The 12,260-nt window shown below is 40.2% G+C and overlaps 1 protein-coding gene and 1 non-coding gene across 11 annotated transcripts in view; both read left to right on the forward strand.

Annotated features, from left to right (window-relative positions):
- GCNT1 (glucosaminyl (N-acetyl) transferase 1) overlaps window positions 1-12,260 on the forward strand; it is a 148,085-nt gene that overhangs the window by 71,701 nt on the left and 64,124 nt on the right. The window lies entirely within an intron of this gene.
- TRNAN-AUU (transfer RNA asparagine (anticodon AUU)) lies at window positions 12,060-12,133 on the forward strand. The gene has a single exon. It is a non-coding gene; the product is annotated as a tRNA-Asn (tRNA).

Genomic DNA, 12,260 nt, shown 5'->3' on the forward strand with positions numbered 1-12,260 from the left:
AGGCATGTGAAATTTAAAAAGAACAAAGAGAACTTTTTTTTTTTAAGTTTCAGAGATTTACCTTCGGAGCCACATACAAATTTCTTTCCAGCTTTAAAATTCTGATCAACTCTCCTGTATTCCTCCCACAGAAGAATTTTTCCTTGTACCTACCCTCCAAACTGCCGTCTCACTGGAGAACTTTTGACTCCATCCCTGCTTACCTCCAAGTCTTCCACCTCCTCAGTACATGGGATCATCACTCACTCAGGCACAATCCTAAACCCTCAGAATCATTCTTGACTTTTTCTGTTATACTTGATGTTCAACTCATTAGCAGGGCTTATTAGCTGTGCCTTTAAAATTCATCCCAAGTCACAGTCATGTGCATCCACCCCCTCTGATCCCTGCCCTGTAATGTAAGCACGAGTTCTCTCCTATGGTCACATCCCTGCCTGCCCTCTGTCCCTTGGTGGTCAAATCTCTACATGGCAGTTGGAATGAGTCTTTACAATATAAGTCATATCCTGCCACTCACTTGCTTAAAAAACCCCAGTTAGCTTTTCATCGTATTTGGAATAAAATTCCAACTGTGCCATCTCCCAGGAGGTTCTGCTACTTCATCTGGCCCTTGCTGCCTCTCCAGTTTCAGCTCTTTCCCCTCTGCCTTTTGCTTACCTGCTCCAGCTGCACCGACCTGCTGCTGTCACAGCAAGCTTGTTCCGGGTTCCACATATTCACGTTCTGTACCCTCACGTGGAAGTCTCTTCCCAGAGCCCTATCTCACATCGTCACATAGCTGGTCCTCCTCATTTAGATTCTTATTCAAATGTTACCTCTTAAGAGAGGCCTTCCTTGATTACCGCATCCCCGAGAGTCCCTTTCACCCCCTCTACCAATCCTATACCTCTACCTTCTTTCCAGGTTTGATTTTTCTTAAGAGCATGTATCACTCTCTGATTTATATTATTTATTGATTTGTTTCCACAAAGGCAGGCATTTGTCTTGTTGAGTGCTGTATTTCCAGCACCTATAAAAGTGCCTTGCACACAGTAGGTGCTTTAATGAATGATTGAATAGATATCATGAGAAATGAAGCCTTCTGCTTCCATACAGTTCACAGTCTGTCTCGGGGGTCACAAGCTTTTCTGTAAAGGGCCAGAGAGTAACTGTTTTAGACTTTGTGGCCACGCAGTCTGTATCACAGCATTTTAACTCTACATCTGTAATAGGAAAACAGCGAGAGACAGTACTTAAAGGAATGAATGAGGCCATGTTCCAATAAAACGTTACGTACAAAAACAGGCCACAGGCCAGATTTAGCCTTTGGGTTGTAGTTTGCAGACTGTTCTGGACGAACATGACTGCTGGTCTGCTGTCTTCATTAATGTGACCTTGCTCTTCCATTGTCTTCACTACCACGACTTTTCTATTCCAGGAAATTCTTGCTCAAGATAATAAAAACTGCAGACAACTTTGGAAAAACCCAATTGAATGAATATTAGAATGTTTAGCTTTTTGTCAAAGAGCATCACGTGACCGTTTCCTCACTTAGACTCTTCAAAACTTACTGCAACACCATCACCTTGCTGTGTCTACTAATCCTGAAGTGTTACATCACATTGAAAGGCCTGCCTTCAACTAGACCTCAAAACCTCATACACACCGTAACTTGGCCCCGCCCCGCGGAGGTGCAGCTAAGACTCTGTCCAGTGACGGTCTCCTTAAATGCAGTGACTGAGAACTTCTGAGTTACTTGCTGGTGTTTCTGAGGAGTCGGTCATAATGAAAGACAGTCCCAGGGGAGGTCATCATGTTGTTTCTGCGACCATAACTTCTTGGCCCCCAGATTAAAGGACATATTCGTTTATTCACTCATTCAACAAATATGTATCAGGCTCTAATTACACAACTGCCCTCATACCATCCAGTCTTGATATGAGCATATGAGCACAAATCAGAAAACTGTGCTCTGTGTAAATATGATAGGAAAGGCGATCTTTTCTCCTAGTGATTTAATGACTTTTATATTTGCTTTCTTGAAAATTAAAAAACTGGGTCACCAGGGATTTTGACACAGAAAGAAAATTTTAAAATGAAGACTTCTTGGTTTGCCCTAGGCTTTTTATATCTTCTTTCCTCTAGTCCCCTAAGTTCACTGATCCAGGAGTCTGTAGCTCAGTGCATATGGCCAAGAGTTTGCTGGAGGGATGCCAAGCACGGTTGAAACATCAACTTTCTGACGACTTGGGGGAAAAGCTGCCCTCACTGCCATCATCGTGCATAAAAACTCTGGAATTCATTTGCACAAAGAGCTCATTGAGAGCTGACAGACCTGCTACAGCCATTCCTTTATCCCCTAGGAGGAAGCGTCAGAAAAACAGCCGTCCTGCTGGTGCCATTTCTGCAAATGCAGCGCTGGAGAGTCTGGGCCTTTTGGGTAACCGGCAGGCCTGGCTCCCCTGATGGGCGGAGGCCACAGAGCAGCCTGGGGAGAGAGCCCAGGACTCGAGTCAGGGCCTGACTGTGCCAACTAAGGCAAGTTACTCAGCCACCGAGAGCCTCCCTGTCCTCATGCTGGAAATGCAGATGGGAAAAAGAAAGTAGCCTCTCACCTACAAGAAGCTTGTGTTAATCAGCCAAGAAAATGGAGATGAGATGGCTGTTTAAATCTGGACTCTCTTTGCAAATGCCAGTCATTATTATTTCATTAGGGCAGTGATTGGAACTGTCATTTTAGCAGTTCTGCAAAATCTGCCTCCCCCCACCCCTACCCTCAAGTGTCTGCCCTGCAGGGCCAGAATTCCTGTTAATAGAAAAGCCATCTTTGTTTGGACTCTTTTAAAATGCAAGCACCTCCTAAAAGGCATAATACATCAAAGTAACCCATTCTAGAGCACGTGGGGCTTCTCGAGTGTTTTGTTTTTTGTTTTTTTTGTTTTTTGCTTTTCTCTCAAGAGGGATCAGGTAGCTAAGGATGGATAATGAAGAAAAGGATTACCAAAAAGTTGGGAAACGCCACTTTGAAAAGGAGGAATGCCCACTGAATGAGAGAATTGTAATAGCCTTGCAGATTATGAGGACTAGTGGTTTTGAAAGTGAAATCTTAGGCAGGCTCCTTTGATATAAAACAGAAAGAAGCAAAGCTGGACTGGGAGTTTCACCCACCATCACAGCCTCCCCAGCCCACAAGGGCCCTCCATGAAGTTTCAAGGCTCTGAGGAGCCGAGTTTGGAAACCTCTACTTCGTAGTTTCCACCTTCTGTAGCAGAGGCTAGTGACCTCCCAGAAGAGAGTTGGAGACGTAGCCACTCTCCTCATCTAGCGCCCGTGTACCTAAGAGCAAAATAATGATAATGAGCATTTGAGATCCTACTCTATGACAGGCTTTTGGCTAAATTATGTGCCTCATCTAATTGACTCTCCAAAACAACTCTGAGAAGCAGATACTCTTTTCCTTCCCATTTTACAGATAAGGAAACTGTGGCTTAGGATAAAGAACTTGGTAAGGAACTCAGCCTGAGGTCCGTGTGGCTCTAGGGCTGATGTTCTGAATTCCATGCTACTTTTCTTCCCGTCATATTGTTGCCTTGATGAAAATTTTTATCTGTTTCTGACCCCTTCTCACCACAAGTGTCATCTGGAATATCTGTAGATTCTAGATTTGGATTTCAATAGAGGTTTGTCTGAACTACATAGATATTGTCTTCAGTCTGGATTCATGTTTTAGAAGAGGGAGAAATCTCGAGTTAAAATAGAAAGTTCTTTTGTGGGTGTAGCAAGTAAGTGAACATACAGTCTTAGGCACAAGATGAGGTTCTATTTTCCTGCCATTTTGCCAACTCTGGGTCGTTACTGTTCTCTTTTCAAATTCAGTGTAAGCTTACTGAATAAAAGAGTAGGGGAAAAGTTGACAGACTGCAACAAACAAAATACCCTACCTTAAAATCTGAAATTCAGATGGAAGAATCGCTCTACAAAGGAAAATAACATTGAGTCCATTAAAAACAACCCCCAAACTTAGCTCATCATGGAAACTTTTAAGTGACCTCCAACAGATAGAATGAGAAAGAAAGAAACCAAATGAATAAGGACATTCTTCTTTCAGTTTAAACAGCGTCAGAAAGAAGTGAAAAAATATTTAATTCTCTTGTTGGCAGGAACAGATAACCATTTTCATATTAGTCACCCCCAAAGTCATCATTCACTTGGTTCTGTCAGCTATGGAATTATAAAAAAAAAAATCGTATTTTAAAGCTTCGAAAATTCTGCCCAATGATGAGTCAACCTCCCTTAGAGATAGGAAAATGGAAAAATTGAGCAACTGACAGGGAGGCCGGTTTTAGTGCATGCTGGTTTTAGTGGGTTATTTGTCTCACTCCTGTCCGTCCGCAAGAACTCTTTGTATGTTAGAGACACTAATAACTTGGCTTTGGGATTGCACATTGTTTTGTCAGTTGATTTTTACCTGGCACAGTTTCCAAATACAGACTTTTATTTATGTTTAAGTATCTGTCTTTTAAAAAATAGCTTTTGGGATTCCAGCCCCAGTTAAAAAGACATTCCTCATCTCTACATTGCCCATGCCCTGCATTTTCTTACACTGTTTATTCGTTTTAGTTTGCATTTCAGCCTTCCTTCTTTGTGCAGTTCGCACCATTTTGTATTTTGTGGGATACAAATCTGTTTTCTTTTGGGGACTTAATTGTTGTGCTAACATCCTTTATTAAATAACCCATTCTTATCTCCTTGAGTTGTGATAGCATTTTTTCAAGTGTTAAATTTCTTTTGTCAAGTGTTAAATTTAGTAGAGATACCTAATTATATAATTAGATATCTTTCTGGATGCTCTATTCTGTTCTACCAATCCCTTTATTTCTCTCTAGGACTAACTATATCTATGTTATTATAATATCTTTTCCCTGTTCTTTTTTCATACATTCTTGGCTATTCCTGGGCATTCATTCTTCCATAACAATTTTAAGAATCCTATTTATGTTTGTGGTAAACTGAATAATGCCCCCTCTCTCCCCCAAATTTGTCTACCTCCTAATTCCTGGAACCTGTGAATGTGACTTGACTTGGTAAAAGGGACTTTGATGGATGTGATTAGGTGAATGATTTTGACATGGGGAGGTGATCCTGAGTTACCCCCTGGGCCCAGAGTCATCACAAACATTCTCATATGAGGGGCATCGTAGGAGTCAGAGTCGGAAGAGAAAGCAGTGTGACAGCAGAAGCAGAGATAGGAGTGACGTACTTTGGAAATGGAGAAAAGGGCCACAAGTCAAGGAGCATGGGTGGCCACGAGAGGCTGAAGCAAGCAAGGAGATGGGTTCTTTCCTCAAAGCCTCCGGATAGAACCAGGCCCGCCCAAACTTGGATGTTCGCACTGTGAAGCTAATTTTGCACTTCTGACCTCCAGAACAGTAAGACAATACTTTTATGTTGTTTTAAGCCACTAAATTTGTCCTTACTTGTTATAGAGCCATAGGAGACTAATACAGTGTTGCGATAGAAGTCACATTGAATTTATATATTGATTTTGTGAAAACTGACATTTCCTATCCAAGAACGTAGTTTCTCTTTGCATTTGTTTGGATCTTGTTTTATGTTCTTTGATACAGCTGCCTGTATGGATAGATGTTCATATGAAATTTGTTCCTTTTTTTCTAACGGTAGTCTGCAATGTTTTATATTTTGCTACTGTTATGAATGATACATTTTTTCATGTTCCTACTTCTATGCAGTTATTGTTAAGATACAGAAAAAAGCGATTGATTTTTAAAATATTTATGGCTTATCCAGTCATATTACCAAATTATTTTATTACCTGAGTCTCTTGAGTTTTCTTTTTCTATTTTTTTTTTTTTTTTAAGGAAAACAGTCACATCATCAGCCAAAACCAAAAGTCTAATTCTCACTTTGAAGCGTTAGGTCAGTTATTTAATTTTGTTTTGTTAATGAGTTTGGGGGTCTCTTGTAAGTCGGTATTTAGTCATAATGATGATGGTGAGCATCTCTGAACAGTTGCTGTTTAATTAAAGTGGTTTTAGCATTTTGCACTTTAGGATGTTACCTGCCGTCAATTTGGTAAATGACCTTTGTTGTATTAACTAATTTCTTTAATTTCTGTAATTTCTTTAGTTCTTGTTTTACTCGTTAGGAACGGCGCCCTTTTACTAAATACACCTAAAGATACGATCACACGGTTTTCCTCCCTCAAAGGGCTGATGTAATAGACTGTGTTTAGACTTCCTGGTACTGAACCACCCTTGACTTCGTGGAGGAAATCATGATCTGGGTTTTGTTTTTGTTTTTGTTTTTGACACATGACCGGATTCTACTTGTTAATGTTTTATTTGGACTTCTTGAATCTATACTTGAAATTATTTATAATTTTCAACGTTGTCTTATCTTTATCAGCGGTGATTAGGTTTATTTTGACTTTATAAAATGAATTGGACTTTTTTTTTTCATCCTTTTCTATAGCTTAGAGTAGTTTCAATAAAAGTAGAGGTTAGATAAAATTTAGGGTAGACATTCTTGCCTGAAGAGTTTTCAGACATTTGTATTTCCCTCTTTCCCATCTAACACCTAGGTTTTTCTGATATAATTTAGTGTTTTAATTCTAGGTTGTCATTTGAGTTATTCTTATAAATCTTTCATTTCAAGACCCCTCATTTGGACTTACCTAACCTCTTTCTGGTCAGAATCTTTCTATCTATTCTTTATATATATATATATATATATATGTGTGTGTGTATATATATATATACACACACACACACACACACACACATACACACATGTATAAAGATTCAGTGCTTACCCATCACTTTTCTTATCTTTTCATATACTGAGAGTTATATTCCGATTTATTTGATGTTTGATTAGTCTTTCTCTGAGTATTTTCCTCAAATAGAGTCCATCACAGATATTCTGATACACTCCCTGAAAGCTTGCATATCCTGCTTCGATATGTTTTCTTGCACTCTCACAGATGCATGACATAATTCCTGGGTATGGAATTTCTCTCCACTACGTGGTGGTATTTCAGTGTTTTCTGGCTTCCAGTGTTGTGGCCTGACGGGATGCCTGTCTGATTATTTTCCCGTTGTAGGTAACTTGCCCATTCTGTCTGGAAGTTTACAAGATCTTCTCCTTACCCTTAGGACTCAGGAGTTTTTTTGGAATGTGGCTAAACATGCATATTTCTCACAGTACTGCATGCCCTAATGACTCGTGATGTTGGCCATCTCTTCATGTGTGTCTTGGCTATTTTTCTTTGGAGAAATGTTTATTCAAATGGTAGGTCTATTTTCTTAATTGGGTTTTTTGCCCTTTTTTGTGACTGTTGATTTTTTGTTATATATTTGTGTTGGTTATTTGAATCCATGGCTTCCCAGTGTTTTCTGGCTCTTTTTTTTTTTTTTTCAGTGATCACATCACTTCAGCAAACAGTGAGGTCCACATTGGTCATAGTTAATGATGGTCACCAAAGGAATACCTTCTTTATGTTTCATTAGGAGTTGAAGAAGTTACTTGATGACCTTAACGTAGAAGGGCAACCAGGTATTTGGCGCTGAGTGAGAGAAAGGCAAAGTCCTCAAAGCTCTGAATTACATTTTAAAAGGACTGATCTAGGTTTTTATAGCATAGACTCTAAAGACATGAGGCTAGAAGTGAGTGGTTTAGTTAAAAATCTGTTACAGTAACTGAGGTGAACAGTGAAGGTGTTTGGGCCGTTGTGATAATGGAGGATTGTAAGTCATTAGGTAGAATGAAGAGGATTTGCCACTAGATTGAATGTCGGGGAGAGAGAAAGAGGAGTCCCAAAGACGCTAAGGTTATTGTCCGGAGAAACTGGGAGGATGGAGTTATTTACTGAGTTTAAGATGACTGCAGGGGAAACAGTTTGAGGAAGAAAATTAAGGGTTCTGTTTTTAACATGGCAAATGTGAAATTTCTATTAGAGATCTTAGTGGGAGTATTGAACAAGCAGTTGGATCTCTCTGCTGGAATTCAAAGGAAAAGTATTGGCTGGAGAGAAAAATTAGAGAATCAACAGCAGATAGATGACATTTAAAATCGTGCATGTATATGTGTACACACACACACACACACACACACACACACACACACACACACAGCGGAATATTATTCAGCCTTTAAAAAGACAGAAATTCTGTCATTTGTGACAACAGAGATGAACTTGAAGGACATTATTCTAAATGAAATAAGCCAGACAGTGAAAGATGAATACTATACGATATCACTTATATGTGGAATCTAAAAAAAAAAAGTTAAACCCATAGAAACAGAAAGTAGAAAAGTAGTTTCTAGGCATTTAGGGGTAGAGGAAATCGGAAGAGGTTGGTAAAAGAGTAGAAACCTTTAGTTACAAGATGAATAGGTTCTGAGGATCTAATGATGTGTGATACAGTGACTGTAGTTGATAACATTCTTCTGTAATTGAAATTTGCTGAGAGCTAGAACTTAAATGTTCCCCCACCCATAAAAAGTAAATATGTGAGGCGATGTCTATGCTAATTAACTCGATGGAGGAAATCTTTTCACAGCGTGTGTGTGTATATCAATCCAATCACCACGATGTACACTTCAAAGTTTACAATTTTATTTGTCAGTTATCCCTTAATAAAACTGAAAAATAAGAAGTCATGATCATGTATGAGGTTACCTGAGGAATGAGTGTTGTATATTAGGGAAGAGATCTGAAGTTGGAAAGTGAGGATGGAAAAGCAAAGGAGACTGAGAGAAGGCAGTTTGTGAGTTAGGAGGAGAACCAAGAGAGGCGGACGACCCGAAGCCCAGTGAAGACAGTGCCTCCGGAAGGAGGGAGTGCGCAGCTTGGTCAGAGGCGCTGAGAGGTGGAGTCAGTTGAGTTGGAAGACAGACCTTTGGACTTGACGATATGAAAGGCATTGGTAGAGCTGATGAAAACTGTTTGGCTGCGGTGGTGATGAAAGCTTGATTGGAGTAGGTTCAAGAGAGAAGTGAACAAGGGATTAAATTTTTCAAAAAATTATTATTATTGGCATTCCAGATAAAAGTTCTGTTACATTTCTTAATACCAAAACCTAGTCACACTCTGGTAGGTAAAATGGGTGCTAATTTAAGTTAGTACTTACTATTTTAAAAATACTTAAAGAAATCAGCTCTTGAAGACAACCCAAACACACTTCACAGAACCAAGTACAAGACACACGGTGGTCCTCTGGGATTTCTTTTGGATTATTTGTATAGAAAAGTGGACAGTTTTACTGTGAAGGGCAGTGGAGAAATGGGGCAGCGACAGGAGGGAGTGAATGGAGAATCTTTCTTTTACAGATGGGGACTATGACAATCTAGACAGTGGAGAGAGAAAAATTGAAGCTGCAGTGGAAGGATGGAGGCGATGGCTGGAGCAGCGCCTTTGTGTAGATGGGAGGGTAGCTAATGAGTCTCTAGTCAGAATTGGCAGGGTTGATCTGAGATCAGGAACCTGTGTTTCCACCAGGGTAACCAGAGGGAAGGAAGTGTGGTGTAAGGGCAGCGAGGCAGGGGGTTGTGCATGTGGTCGGGGCGTGTTCTTGCACTATGTTTAATTTGGGCTCAGCAGTGTCCTTCCACTATTTTCCTGATTTTTCTTTGGTTCCAAAATTCTGTTACTTCACTTGGAGAGCACAGTGCTTTGTGTGCCGCTCTTGAATCTAAGCATCTTAACTGTTTTCAGATTGGAGATGCTGTCTTCTCCTACGGCAGTGCAGTTTCTCTGAGCGCGGGCTGTTTGTTGACGTTGGCCTTTCTCTCACTTAGTGTTGGTCCCTTCAGGTGGGTTGTATTTTTCTTTGTTGGCTCTTGGGGATGAGATCTAGCAGTCTGGCCACCCTACGTGGAGGTGCATGCAGAAAACTTGGACCTCTGTTGCCCTGTTGTTTAAAGGCAGGCAGGTACCAGTTCTTCCTAAGGAGCTCCGAGGGAACTTGTTTTCTCCCCCTTTCATCTTCTGAAATTTACTCAGATTTGGGAGCAGAGGAAGCTCAGCCCACGTCATTGCCTGACTTTCCAAGCATCTTGTGCCTCGGGAAGAACGGGCACATTTACGTGGACAAGTTTAAATCCCTGGCCACGCTCTCGTCAGGACACCCTCTTTTCTGGTTCCCACATGGTGCTCTTGCACTGCGGTCCAGACAGTTGTCCAGCCTCTGATGGGGAGAGACCTGCATCTGTTCCTTCTCCCAGCCTCTGAAAGTTGCCAGGACTTTGCCTGCACCCAGTCCCCTATACACTCCAACAGGGAGCAGACAGAACGAAGGGAGCTCCTTTATTCCTTTTGGAAGGCCTTTTGGTCATCTACTGACTTTACACATTTGGTAAACATTTGTTTATCACTATGTGCCAAGCACTGTGCCCATTTCTCAAAGTATGTCCTGCAAAACATTAACTGCACAGCATATTAACAGGTGTGTCGTGGAAAAATTGACTGTATGGTTAGTTGGTTCAAAGAAAAGTGAAAGAAATTACTGCAAGACTTCTTAGTTTCCAGTTACTAATGGGAACACTGCGACAGCATCTCACATTTCTCAGCAGTCTCAGTGTTTTTTGGTCATGAAGCTTTTTCTTGAGATAGTATTCAACAGAACACATCATGGAACTGTTGTTTCTGGGAATGAACTTCAGAAAAGCTTGCATTCAGGGGGTGAAACTAGAAGAGCATGTGTGTATCACACCATCCTCTAGACCTGGCTCTTTGTGATGCATTTTACTTTTATCTTTTTATTTTTATTTTTTTTAATTGAAGTAGAGTTGATTTACAATGTTGTGTTAGTTTCTTCTGTATAACACAGTGATTCATTTATGCACACATGTATTCTTTTTCATATTCTTTTTTATTATAGGTTATCATAAAATATGAATATAGTTCCCTCGTTGTTTATCAGTTTTATATATAGTAGTTTGTATCTGCTAATCCCAAACTCCTAATTTATCCCTCTCCCCCTTTCCCCTTTGGTAACAGTAAGTTTACTATGTCTGTGAGTCTCTTTCTGTTTTATAAATAAGTTCATTTGTGCCATGTTTTTTAGATTCCACATATAAGTCGTATCATATTTGTCTTTCTCTGTCTGATTTACTTCACTTAGTGTGCCGATCTCTGGGTCCATCCATGTTGCTGCAAATGGCATTGTTTTTATTATTTTTTATGGCTGACTAGTATTCCATTCTATACATGTACCACAAGTTCTTTATCCAGTCATCTGTCCATGGACATTTAGGTAGCTTCCATGTCTTGACTATTGTAAATAGTGCTGCTATGAACATTGCGGTGCATGTATCTTTTCCAATTACAGTTTTCTCTGGATATATGCCCAGAAGTGGGATTGCTGAATCGTAGAGTAATTCTATTTTCAGTGTTTTAAGGAATCTCCATACTGTTTTCCCATAACGGCTGCACTAGACTGCATTCCCACCAAAAGTGTAGGAGGGTTCCCTTTTCTCCACACCCTCTCCAGCGTTTATTGTTTGTGGACTTTTTAGTTACGGCTAGTCTGAGTGGTGTGAGGTGATACCTCATTGTAGTTTTGCTTTGCATTTCTCTGATAATTAGCGATGTTGAGCATCTTTTCAAGTGTTACCCATTTTATGTACATGACCTCATTGTTTCTTCCCCACAGTCCTTAAGAGGCAGACAGCACTAGAAAATTGAAACTCCAAATAATGGCAGAATTAGGATCTGACCTTTTTCTGTGATACCACCACTTCACCACTTCTTCACCGACCTAAAAATCACACAGAGAACTTTAGAAAGCACTGAAGTACGGCTTAACATTGTAAGTAAACCACTTCAGATACCTGCTCCAGAAAGAGTGTATAGTTTCTAGACTGCCACGGGATAACAGGCTTTCTGGTTGTTTCTTTTCACAGAACGTAGTCAAGATATTAAAAAGATTTTTGAATTCCTCTCTGTCTTCTTTGGGAACCATGCCTGAACAATACATATTAGAGTAAGACTGACTCCTGTAACAAAGATAAACAAGAAAAGATAGCAACTCAAATGTAATAAAGATTTATTTCTTGGGGGAAGGTCATAGCTCAGGGGTAGAGCACATGCTTATTATGCATGAGGTCCTGGGTTCAATCCCCAGTACTTCCATTAAAAACAACAACAACAACAAAATGTTCATTTCTCATGCATTAACAGTCCAAGATGGGGATTTTGGTTGTCAGGGGAAGGTTCTGCCCTACACAGACCTGTAGGACATCATCAAGTGGTGGCTCTG

The sequence above is a fragment of the Camelus dromedarius genome, chromosome 10, assembly GCF_036321535.1.
Source record: "Camelus dromedarius isolate mCamDro1 chromosome 10, mCamDro1.pat, whole genome shotgun sequence".
Lineage (NCBI taxonomy): Eukaryota > Metazoa > Chordata > Mammalia > Artiodactyla > Camelidae > Camelus > Camelus dromedarius.